A 13,109-nucleotide genomic window follows, 5' to 3' on the forward strand; every position below is an offset into this window, starting at 1 on the left:
CTGAATATCTTATGAAATGATCAATATGGTGTATCTTTTATATACATTAATATTTTTTCCTACCTTCAACTAATGAAATATAAAACTATTTTTCCTACTTGTAGTTAACAAGTTTCATTGAGTGAAATATCTAGTGTTAAAATTTCACTAATATTTGATCAATTCATATTCAGCCAATTCCTCTAGCCGTTTTCTAAAAATCCAGAGGAATGAATGACAGAATTAACTACACAACAGAACTGGGATAATAGTTTAGAATGGAAAAAAACAGCTCAGCATTTAGAGCTGAAGGTTATTTTCGAATTTTTGTTTCACCAAGAGCTAGAAGTTCTTTACCAAAGTCTTTGCTAGACTAAAAATAAGTATAGTGACTGAAGCAGCAATATTAGGTAAAAGCATCACTTATCTGAGTACAAAACACACCAATAGTAGTACTCATTTCTTGACTGTTTTAAACCTGTTTATGTTTATCTATTCACAAAATCTAATATGAATTTCCTTTCCTTTCATGCTGTACTGGCTACTGAAAAGATGGACAGCCAGTTAATCATAATGCTACTACAGGAAGAACATTTTAAGACATACTAGCAAGTATCCATAATCTTGAAGATTGCTTCCACAGTAACTTATAATTTAGTTTGGCTTGCAAGTCTACTGAAGTAGATTGTACCAAGATACAGCCATTGACAGAGACACTCACTGACTGTCTATCTGAGAGCTCTATTCTTTTCCAGGTTATGGTGAGTAGTTTGAAAAAAGAAATGTGGATGTCACTCAAGAACAAAGCCATCTACTCTGGGATATTAGAAGTATGTAATAATGAGGTTATTAAAAAGTAGAAAAAAAAGAAGGTTTGAACCCTAAGAATATAACAATGAAGAATTATTTCTGAATATTTGTACTCGGAGCATGAACTTGCCACTGAAACAAGGGAGTGAAGCCCAATGCTCAATTCAATGAACTTCCTTCAGCATTAATACTAGGTATTCATCATGACTAGAGAATATGCCGTGCCAGCATTGCATTGGAGGGGCTCCCGAGAAAGGGAGCATCCAGAAAGAGAACACATGATGGACAAATTGGTCTAGTAGGCCACATATGGGCAGGAGGCACCATGTGGGTGCCCCTACTGGAAACCATAGAACTCTATCAGTTTTCTTGGAATAAGCAGTATTACTTTCACAGAGTAATACTCTAACTTCACTGTAGATGTTACTGCCTATTCCAGATCAAGCAGGGAAAGGTATTTGATTTCTTTGGTGAGTTATATACAGATCAAGAACATAATGAATAATAAAAATGATCCTTAACCACACAGTTTTTCAATTTGTTTCTTGGAAGTATGAAGACTAGGAAGAGCACAATCCACCCCAGAGGTATTTCTGTTCTGGTCCCTGCAGATGTTCACAGAAAGTTCCTCTTCATTTTCTAGTGGTGGTGGCTACCGTATGAATTGAAACTAGAAATTCCTCATTCATTCATTCTCTCTTAGAAAAGTGCTAGTCATAGCTCCTGCTTAGCTAGATGATAGAAGGTGATAATTCCTTCTGGAATGTAGCACTTAATGCCTATTTTGGGTGTGATAATCACTAAATTCCAAGGAGATTAGCACTGTAGAATACCCTAAAAGTAAAATTCACTACAGCAAAAGGAAAGCTGAACTATGAAATCAATAACACTACATAGGGATATGTTGAGAAATCGTAAATTTTTACTTCAACACATTTCCTATCAGCAAACTTCTAACAAACAGACACAGATGAAAAGGAAATTTCTACCAAATGATTTGGTAGAAAAATCTGTTATTTGGGCAGTTATATGGAATAGAGCTAAAATATCATATAGTCTCCTGTAGTGGATTAGCAGTCATGAAATCTGTAGTAACTAGGCTGCTGCATAAGAATTTGCAGTCTAAAAGGACTGCAATATACTAACACTTTTGTGTTCTTCTCAGAACAGTCAATGCATTGACTACGTGCTCCATATCAATGCATGGGTAGCAAACTGATCTTGAATACAATTATTAAGTTCTTCAGAAGTTAGTTCAGATGAATCAGCTCAAGCAAAAGGTTCAGAGTTGGACTAAGGGCCTGGGAATGCAAGTCTCAGAGGAAGGGTCAAATAGATACAATTCCATAGGGACAGCTTCTGACCGCCGTCAGATCACATTGCATATCACAGCGGTGTTGTTTCTAAAACCTTCCTAGATGAAAAACAATGTCAGTTCACATAAAGAAGAGCCAATATAGAATAGGCAAGAGAAAGGGGTAGGAAAAATCCACAAAACAGTGTAAGAGCCCAAAGGGACAAGATATGAGCACTAAAAGCTAACAAAAAAAAATCAATTGGAATATACTAATTCACCTGATTAGGTGGAACAATGGGAGGAAAACTTCATTCCGTTTCACAGCTTTCAAGGAGAAGGAATCATTGAATAGAATCATAGAAACATAGGAATGTGAAACCACTCATAAAATTTAACCTTTCAAATGCATTTATTGAGGGTGAATATTATTTGTCTCGTATAGTCTAAGGGCTACATTTTTAAGGTTCATATTACTAAAAGAGAAGCATCTTCATGCATCTAGATACCTTAACGAACATAGTCCCACAGTATGGAAGCAATAATAGCATACAATAAGTGGGATAGCATGAAATATTTGAATATGAAAAACTTGTGAATACTGGATAGACAATACAACCTGATTCCTAGGTCTTGACTGCATGAAGGCCAGGTTACAACAGAAAACTCAAGACAAAGAACCTGAATCTATACAATTCAAGGTTCATGTCTTTCAGTTCCAGTGTGGAACAGTGTGTGGATATGATTTCAGCTTAAGAACGTGGAAATTTTAAGAGAAAGGTGAACCAAGAAATTCCTATAAAATAACACAGTGAGATTACAAACAGGAATAAAAACAAAGAAAACAATTAATGAAATTCTGAAATCAAATCAAAACCATTATTCAGCCTAAAACCTCCTTGTGTTCACTTAAACACAAAACCCATATACCATCTTCATAACATCCAAATTTCATCAGCCCATATAGGAAGCCCTGTTGGCAAGCCACAAGGAAGAAAGCAGATCTGCCAAGGACAGTGAAAATTCTGAGATCATAAATGTCCACTAACAGTAGTAATTGATTTATATTTGTACACTGCTTCTCAGAATATTGTTGAAAACGTTGAACTTTCAATTGCACAATTCTTTGTAGCATAAAACAATTAATTATGGTATTGTAGAGGCAAGAAGGCTGATAACACTGTGTACATACACCATAACTATCATTAGCTGTAGTAGTAAATACATATTGGGACTGGGATTCCAGTCAGGAATGAAGAGATGTGGGAGACTGAATCAGAAACTGGCGGAAACAGAGCTACTCTTATGAAAGATTATTGAGATTTTGCTACAAATTAGTAATGAGAAAACATTACTCTGAAGACCAAAAAACAATCTATGTCTCTTTTATAATGCAGTGGATAAAAATGTAATGCCTATAACATCTTCAGAACTTTCTGAATTTTAGTTTCTTCCTTGCAGATTAATAACATAGTTTAGTATTTCCTGCACTTATTGATGGAAACTCACATTAGAAATATTGGCCAACATAAAGCCAAGATTTTCTATAATGTCCCAAATTAGTTGGCTACCACAGGTTTATGGATTATTAAGGCATCTCCTGTTGGCATTCTGCCTTACACCATTCTTCACTGAAATACTAAACCAAATTCAATCTTTTCTAGATTTTTATTAACATAAAGCTTGCAAACAGCATTAACCCCTGTTTCAATAACTAGCCTTTCATTCAATAAGTCTTTTAGGCATATGCTTAAAGCCATCCATACTCAACAAAACGCCAAAGCACATAATGGAATTTAAGTGACAGTTCAGATGTTTTGCTGGGTTAGGATAAGTAATGTAATTGATCCTACTAAATAATTATGATTAATAATGGTAATAAATAATAACTTCATAATAAAGAGGATGAGCTTTCAGATAATTATTTACATTGGAAAACTGAATTGAGAGTTGTTCATTTGAATAAAGAAGTTAAATAATTAGGCACAAACATTTACAACTGATGTTTTGCATCAAAGAATTAGGACATTTCTTGTCATTCAGTTAATGCTGCAGAATTGAATACAAGGTGGGGACTTTTCCTAGTAGCTAAATTCACCTTTGGAAACCTTAAATTTACAATGAAAATTTTCTTTCTGTATGAAGTGTTACTAAGCTGTTATTGTAAAGGAACATTAAATTCAACAGAAGTAAACATCAGTTTCATTAAACCAGGTGCTTGATGAGGTCAAATAACACAATAGGGTAACTCATATTAGTTTAAACAAATTAAAATGCACTAATATTGTTAATAAAATCTTTAATTTAGTGGTAACGTTAATAAAGCTTTCCCAGTAATGTTTTTTTCTGCTCTCATTGTTATTCTTATACAATAATGATAATTTTACGGTTTGCAATTAAAATCGCAATACAAAGTTACTTTATAAATAGTAGTATTTCTCCTTTTCCATCTTAAAAAAAAGAATTGAAGATACCAGCACACAGTTCCGTGAAGTGAAATTACTATCCTAAAAATCTCTCCCTGTTGAAAGTAAAAGGCAGAAACATTCCTTCCAGATGTGCAATAAGAAGAAGAGTCACTCTGTTCCCAGAGGATGCAAGAACTCTTAGAATTTCAAAGGCTGATGCCAAGAAGGCCTGCCAGATTCACTTCACAAAAAATGGTTGATGAATTACTACGGTGAGCACCAACTTTTCAGATAAATGACTGAAAATAAACTAGTTTATGTCTCAATGGAGAGGATAAACTTCCTCTTGCTTTGGGAACCTGAAGTATGGAGAAATTGTTGACTGTTCCACCTTTCACTGAACTAATAAAGTTTTACTAAAATCAGGTTGCTTTCCAAATTTCTTTTCAGCGTGGTTCAACAAATTTAGTCAGAGAGAAAGAGTACATCCACAAAATTCTTACACAACAGTATGAAAACCAAGTGTAAACTGCCTGAATCTGTACAGAAGATGATAATCATTGATCTGCAATGTTAAATACATAATTAACTAATAAATTCAATGAAACTTCAAGAATGAGAAGGAAAGCTGTAAAATGCTGATTAGCACACATAGACACTACTATGTTATCAACAAATAATCCTACAACATGGGTTGCGAATAAACATTGACATGGAAGAATGTTATTTAAAGATCAGCAGTGTGGTAATTTTTAATCAGCCAAATTTTCTGTGATAAAGCAGAAGCACTGAGTGGCACCACACATTGGGCAGAAGCTTTTAACTCCTCAACTGTGGAAGCTGATCCTTCACTTTTTCCTACAGTTGGGAGTAAAGGAAAAGTTATACTTCACTCTCTAGCCCAACATATTTACATGCAACAACACGTCTCTAAGTTAACAAAGACACAAAGCATTTTACTTTTTGACTGACACGCAGAAGGACAAGCTAAGAGACAACATTCAAGACTGTTATAAGAACTGGTCAGCAATCACACCAATTCATTCTGCATGTCTACAGTGATCAAAAATGATTTCTTATGGAATAGAACTGAAATAATTAAAATTGCTCAGAATAGATTTCAGAATGGCATTATTGGATATGAAAGAGTCAGAAAGAGTATAAAAATTGTGATCAAGGACAATCTGAATGTAAAGTACTTCTTCAAAGTAGTGCATTTTTTTTTTTAAGACTTTTGCCTTCATCTTCCTCCTCTCCCCCCCCCTTCATACTCCTAAATATTTCTGAGACTATTCAAATTACTTACAACAAATAAAATTTGTGCACAAGAAACTCTTTTGGCTAAAAGCATGAGGACTTATTACCACATTTCTTTACTGGCACAAAATCTGAGAAAAGCCTCAAGGTGCAAATGATCTGCAGTCTATTTAACATCATGGTTATTTATTTTTATGGGCACTCATTATTACTCCTTACCCTAAATTATAGGTACATTCCTGGCTTCATTTCCTACTGTTCTCTAAGCTTTGTAATTATGTTGTGGTTTTTTTTTGTTTTTTTGTTTTAAATTCTCAAATCTTCCTCAATACCGCATCAATCAAAAATGCATGTAACATCCACTAGTTGTTTTACAGGGCAGAGACAGCAAACCATGGAACCACAGCCTGGACCCCAGATAAAACCCTTACCCAGGATTGGGATATATGCCATAGCTTGGGTAGCATTGGCTATAAAAACCTGTTTTGGAATATCTTAAACATGGTCTTTCCATACAAACCGATATGCACTGAATTAGTGTTTAAATACTACAACTTCCTATTTTATTATGGATTATGTGCTGAACTACTTCTGTCAAGTTTAGAACAGTATGCCATAATTTTGACTAAATCTAAGCACATGCATCTTTTTCCATGGAAACAGTATTACAAGTATGCCCATTTCTCCTGTCACAGAAGATTTTCATGAATATTTTGATAAACAGCTGTTATCCTATAGTAGTTTATAGCCATAATAGCATCAGCTTCAGCAAAGAAATGACACAGCATCAGAAGCGATAACATAACAGTTAATTATTTTTGTGAATAATTCGAGGAAGTATAGTGTGGATCACTTCAATATTTGGGTTTACTGGACAGGAAAAACTTGTGCTTAGATGAAAAAGCCATTGGCTTCTTCATCACCTGCCCATTAAAGCTGAGCTGGGCTGCTGTCACTTTCTTCACAATATCTTTAAAGAACAGTGGGTTTTAACAGACTAAATGATATGGTATTGCTCCTTCCCTCAAACTGTGTTTTGTAATTGCTGAACAGAAAGGCTGCTACAAAAAGTGGAATCTTTATTAAAACAGAGAATCTTTTTTAAGGGCACTGTATCATATATTCAAATGAAAATCATTTATTAAAATGCAAATTGTACATCACCAAAGGCTAAAAGATCACTGCAGATGAGATAGAATCATACAATCACTTAGGTTGGAACAAAACCTTAAGATCATCGAGTCCAACCATCACCTAGCCAACCATCACCAAGTTCCCCACTAAACCACATCCCTAAGTGCTATATCCAACGCATCTCTTAAATACCTCCAGGGATGGCAACTGCATGATTTCCCTGGGCAGCCTGTTCCAATGTCTAACAGCTCTTTCTGTGAAGAAATTCTTCCTGATATAAAATCTAAACCTCCCCTGGCACAACTGGGGGCCTTATCTTTGTGTCCTATCACTTGTCACCTGAGAAAAGAGACCAACACCCCTCTCCTTTCAGATAGTTGTAAGAGAGCCATGAGGTCTCCCCTTAGCCTCATTTTCTCCAGACTAAACAACCCCAGCTCACTCAGCCACTCCTGATATGCCTTGCGTCCTAGTCCCTTCACCAACTCTGTTGGTCTTCTCTGAACGTGTTCCAGCAACTCAGTATCTTTCTTTTAGTGAGGGGCCCAAAATTATATGTTATTGCCACACAGGTGTTCAGATAAATTCTGAGCCAGGGTGGGTTGAAGTCAAGACAAGAAAGAGCTACATCCCATGAGCAGGATTACTAAATCTTTCTCTAACGAACACAAAGACTGGAGACGGCAGGTGCCAGACCCCCTGTTAATTGTGCCCCAAGGCTCCAAAGCTCCCTGCCTTATGACATTAGATCAAGCTCCCTTCTTTCCTTGCTTTCAAAATTTCCATTCTTTCAAAATTTTGCCTTACTTAGCCAAGCTCCACAGATTATTGCACTGTAAGTGCCCAGAGACACTGCATAAGAGATACTTCATAAAAGCAGATGGCCTTGTTAATCAGAATCTCTTCACTCTCTCTGGCTTGTTAGCCAAAGCAGCTCTTCAAGACTGTCTCACTGCTATTAGTTTTTCTCTTTTTTTTTTCCTCCCTTTTCTTTATTAAACATCAAGGCAACAGCATATGAAAAAATAAACTTCATTCAGCTATGCAACAGACATAGGAAAATGCGGGAGGCTCTAAATGAGTTAGAGAAGGTTTTGTAATTGCTCAAAAGCACATCAAAACTCACCAAATTCAGCCCTATTATTCCCTAGGTCACACGAGCAATCCATGGGATCATACTTGAAAGTTCCTCTGGCTTTACATATTCATATGTAATTTCTTTTATAATTATGAGAGATAACACTCAGTTCTGCTTGTCTTGGCTTCTCATGGGGTATTAGAGTTACATGAGGGAAAAGGTAAAACGCATGAGCTAACTAATGAAGTCTATGAGAGAGCACTTTTTTTGTCTAAATATTGGAGTGATTGTCAAAGAGACAGAAGCTCTGACCGTATTTCATCTTCAGCTTATGATTGTCATTGTTCATAGACTAAAAGAAATCTGACAGTCATCCTAAGATTTAAGATTCATAAGTATATTTTCAATTACATATTTCAGTGAATTTGATTACTGAAATTACACTATGATCTATATCATAATGCCCCCCTCCTCCTTCTGATTTAAACGTTATCTATCAACCTATTACAGAGGTTAAATCTCATCAAGCTGTTCTTAGGCATCTCCAAGTCTACTTCCAAATCAAGAGTCACCAAAAAATTAATACTGATGATGATCAATCAAACAAAATATTTAAATTACTTTAAAAGAGGGACAGAAAGTTCATATACATCTTGGATAGAATTCACCCAGAAGTTTCAGTTTATTCTGTTGCCATGTAGAGCTTGGCAAACAACATAAAAACAAACAAAAACAAACAAAAAACATGATCAATATTTGGATGAGGGCTTCCTAGTATCTATCTAGGCACTACAGGAAATGTTCACACTTATGAAATAATTCTCCTTCTTAAGTTACTCTTCTAATATACTGTCAACAAATTTTAGGCTACCTGAGGTGACTCTTTAGGATGTGATACAAAACTGACATTGTATAGCTGTGATGCTTAACAATCTGTAGCCACACTGAGATGGACCCACTATGCACAACATCATAACATCAACATATATACGTAGCTTGTTTCCCCACTCCTTCAACATTTCATTACCCTGAAAGTGAAGACTAGGCTGAAAGTTTGAAAAGCCTCATCATATATCCACATGTGCATGGCTAAAACACCTGCAGCTGGTTGTTTCAAAGTACAGAGGTGCCTAGCATGTGTATGGATTTCTTCCCCTTAATCTGTGCAGGTCTAACTACAGCCAGAGGGAGAAACTGCCTAGAGATTCCCCTCCTGTACTAATATATTTGTTTCCAAAGCAGTACTTTAAGCTACAGATCAGAGAAACCATTTCCTAGATTGACTGAATTTTTTTTGTGTTAAGCTTGTGAAATATGGGAATTGTCAAGAAACAAAAATTAGATATCCTTTTTATTAAGAAATAATATAGAATTTGAAAAAAAAAAAAAAAGGATTTATCTCAAAATCCATAAATTAGGAAAGTCCAAAATACCTGCAAACTGGTATTAAATAGCTTACTTTGGAACTTAAGAAAAAAATAACCCTTCAACACCCTTAAGAGACAAACAATCACAAAGCGAGCAAAAACTTAAGATAAGGAACAAACTAATTCTTTTACTTAAAAATATAAACATCAGCTTGACCGCCATATTTTGGCTTTGCGTTTCACTCTTTGCTCCATCTCCATACTTAAAAACTACTTATGATGAAACAAAGTGAGTTTGACCCTCACAGATCAAAATGATTAGACCTTGCTGTTGCACCTTTATCTATTTAAAAGTACCTTCTGAAGAGAGAACTAGTTAAAATTCAGTGCTATCAGAATAATCCTGTTCAAATTTTAAATAGTTCATAAAATAAACCAAAATATTTATTCAGATTTGAAAACTTGGTTCATTACTCTCAAGACCTCATTTTATGAATCATATGCTGTTTGCCCTCCCAAACTGTCAACAAGGTATAAACTAAGTGCACAACTTTGTAAGCTGACTTAGAAACTGGCATCCTCCAGAGTTTCCACAGAATAATTCTATATTTGAGCTCTTAAATATGCAAGAACAAATCCAGAATAACCCCCACAGCTTTACAGTAACAGTATTAATTCTTCGCCTTTCCTGCTTGTGACAGTGAAAAAAGAATGCCAGAGCAAAATTTGACTCCCTGGTAAAATGCTGCAGCTTCTTTAAGTCGTAAGTTGACAAAGAATGATTTTAGACAACTGTTATATTGGTATAAACTAAATATTAATCCACCAGGAAAACACTGTTTGTATGCAGGATGGACGACTTAGGGTTAGAAGTGCATTCTTGCTTGTGAACTGTCTTGTGTGGATCTCCCATTCAGTGCATTTCTAACTACTGTATCTTAGCTACAGAAAGCCAGTGTCTATCCTCACTGGTCGAATCTCCCCTAGAACTCTTCCTGGCTTTCTTTGTACTCTACAGATCATACCTGTACCTTAATTTTTTATTTTTATTTAATTTATCAAACCTCAATTCATATTTTAACTTTGCACAGGAACCTCTTCTGCCTGATTGATGTTTCCTGTATCTCCCAAATGAATGTCATTTACTAGCCTTGCGGTCTATTTTAACTAGTTCACTTCTTCCAGATCTGAACAGTCATCTTTCCAAAGATGCAGACAGTAGAAAAAAGTACTTAAGGATCAGCAGAACAAGAGAACTTATAGACACTAAGCATTCTCCTTCATAGCATGTCTTGATGATCTAATTCTGCTCATTTGTGGGACCACTGAATAAAACCATTGTACTCCTTTGTTGCAAACACATTTTTAAAGACAAAAAATATCAGATGGCTTCTGTTTTATTATTAAACTCACCTTGGTAAAGGGATTACTTTTTACAATAACAGAGTGGAACAAAAGTGAAAAAAAAAGCAGTGCAATGATTAATAGTTAGGCAAGGGACTCCTTCAGCCTTCCTCCACACTTCTGTCATTATTATCTAACATCAGATAACAGGACACAGGCAAACTTTACATCTACAATTGGAGGCTGAGGGATGTCTATATACCTCCTTCTTACCTTATTGTCATTTCCACCTGGTATTTCTTTTTCTTAACATATGTGCTTTACATCAGTAATGTTTGCTTCAGAAGCACAAATTGCTTCTTAATGATCTAATAGCTTATATTTAATCTATTTATTATAAAGTTGCTCTCTTTTTTTCCCCAGTGGAATTTATCATTCACTGTCTTCACAAAGTAGGAAATGATCTGCCAACTGAATTAATTGGGTGGGGTTTGTTTGGTTCATTTTGGTGGGGGGTTGTCCAGCTCGCCCAGCAGGTCCCAAGGGATGATTTGCATTGAGCCTGCTCCTTCTATTTCATGTGAACAAAAATGACTGTTAAGACAGGCTGCTCCCCCCCTACAGTTCAGCAAAAAAACACCATCTGGGAGTTGCTTCCCTCCTATAAGGAAAAGGTAGAGGTGGGACAGATGCAGTTATCTAAACAAATCTGAATGCAGTTCCAAACCTACTGCAGCAGTTGGTATTGAGGAAGCTAAGCCAATGTAGGGAAACCCAGCATACTGGCATAGTAGCCCCTTAGGTTTGGTACACATGTATTCTTACTACACTCAGACCAGACATGAACAGTAATTTAGTTCTCCATTCATTGTGAGAAATCAAGTCTCCTACCATAAATAGTTTTGAAAAAGATAACTCAGGCCATGTTCACTTTCCACCTCTCTGTGTGTGACCCCACAACACTCAACAAAAGCAAAGCAAAGAAGTTCAGGGATTACAATCTTGCTTGGTCTTTAAGTAGACATAACAAGGGTTGCTTGCATCCCCCTCAGCATAGCATTCCTGCAAAAGGACCCTTATTCACCAGCTTTTTTTTTTTTTTTCCTCCAGCCTACTGTGCTAAATATCATCATTACATTTGGTAGGCATTGTAACAGAACTGCAATACAAATCTTGTTTCACTTGAGAAGCAGAGACTACGGTTCCTTAGGTTTTATAACATAGTGCTTAGTACAAATTCACTGAATTTTTCCAGTGTTTCACTATGTGATTTTAGGAGCCTATTTTCCCCAGTGGCACGCAAGTACTAAAATTGCATTGCATTGCATTTTGCTCTCAGTAGGTGGGAAAGTGCATACTCAATGGGTTATTTTCCATTCTTTATTTCAGTTTTATGCAGCCACAGGTGGGGGGTCTTTCAGGTGGTTGCTTAGCTTTACTAGGCACTTTAGAGTCATAGACAAGCTTTCTTAAAAAGGTCTTACAAAAACACACCAATGTTGTCAATCATGCAGTAAAAGAATTCCTTCCTATGTAAATAGAAATAACTTGCAAAATCTCCCAAACTGCAAGAGGGAGAACAATGGATATCAAAAAAAAAAAAAAAAAAAAAAGATCAACCATCCTCTTTTGGGCAAGGAACACAAAACAATTTCCCTTGTTTATACTTACTGTTCACCTCTTTCCTTCCCTTCTTCTCCCCAGGTGTGAGCTCTCTGCTTAAGGGCATACAAAGCTAACAAAGGATGTCATGGTACTTCCTATCATTTATTTTTCTAGCACTGAGGCTACTAACAGACCACTGAAACATCACAAAACAGGAAAAAAAAAAAAAAAAAAGGGTGGGGGTGTCAACCTTCCTAACATTTACTTTCAGAGCTCTGAAAGAAACTTTGATCAACAAACATATCATTAGATCATGAATACAGATACTCATATTCTATAAAACACTGACAACTTCTTCTTGCATATGGACATGCAGTAAAATAACACCAAGATAGCCCTTTCTTTCCAGAAAGCAAAATTAAAGAAAGGAACCTTCACCCACAGCTTCCTAACAAACTACGCACACGGAATGAAGAAATTCAAAATACATTGCATCTTTTTGGCTGATCATAGCTTGGAAGAAACGTATGTTACAGTATGATGTGTGAACCATAAAGAACCAACACACAAGGGAGTAAAATAGTTTCACTGCTGTTATGCAGATGTCTGCTCTTTTGACTGTGCAGGAAATTTATTTCCTCACCTATTCCTCCTAGTTTTTTATTTATTTTTTTTAAGTAGGCTTCTACATGTACTCACTATGTGGGAATTAGTACTTTGTTTCTGATGACTCCCATTTCTCCCTCATTCAAATCAGTAACTAACCACAGGAGAGAGGCCAAGGTCATGTAAGCATCCTATCCCACTAAGAAATCTAAATCCTCAGAGAAAAG

The 13,109-nt window shown here is 35.9% G+C and overlaps 1 protein-coding gene across 1 annotated transcript in view; it reads right to left on the reverse strand.

Moving 5' to 3' along the window:
* LRMDA (leucine rich melanocyte differentiation associated) overlaps positions 1-13,109 on the reverse strand; it is a 667,294-nt gene that overhangs the window by 81,440 nt on the left and 572,745 nt on the right. The gene's annotated exons all lie outside the window — the stretch shown is intronic.

Source organism: Cygnus atratus, chromosome 7 (genome assembly GCF_013377495.2).
Source record: "Cygnus atratus isolate AKBS03 ecotype Queensland, Australia chromosome 7, CAtr_DNAZoo_HiC_assembly, whole genome shotgun sequence".
In the NCBI taxonomy this organism is placed as follows: domain Eukaryota; kingdom Metazoa; phylum Chordata; class Aves; order Anseriformes; family Anatidae; genus Cygnus; species Cygnus atratus.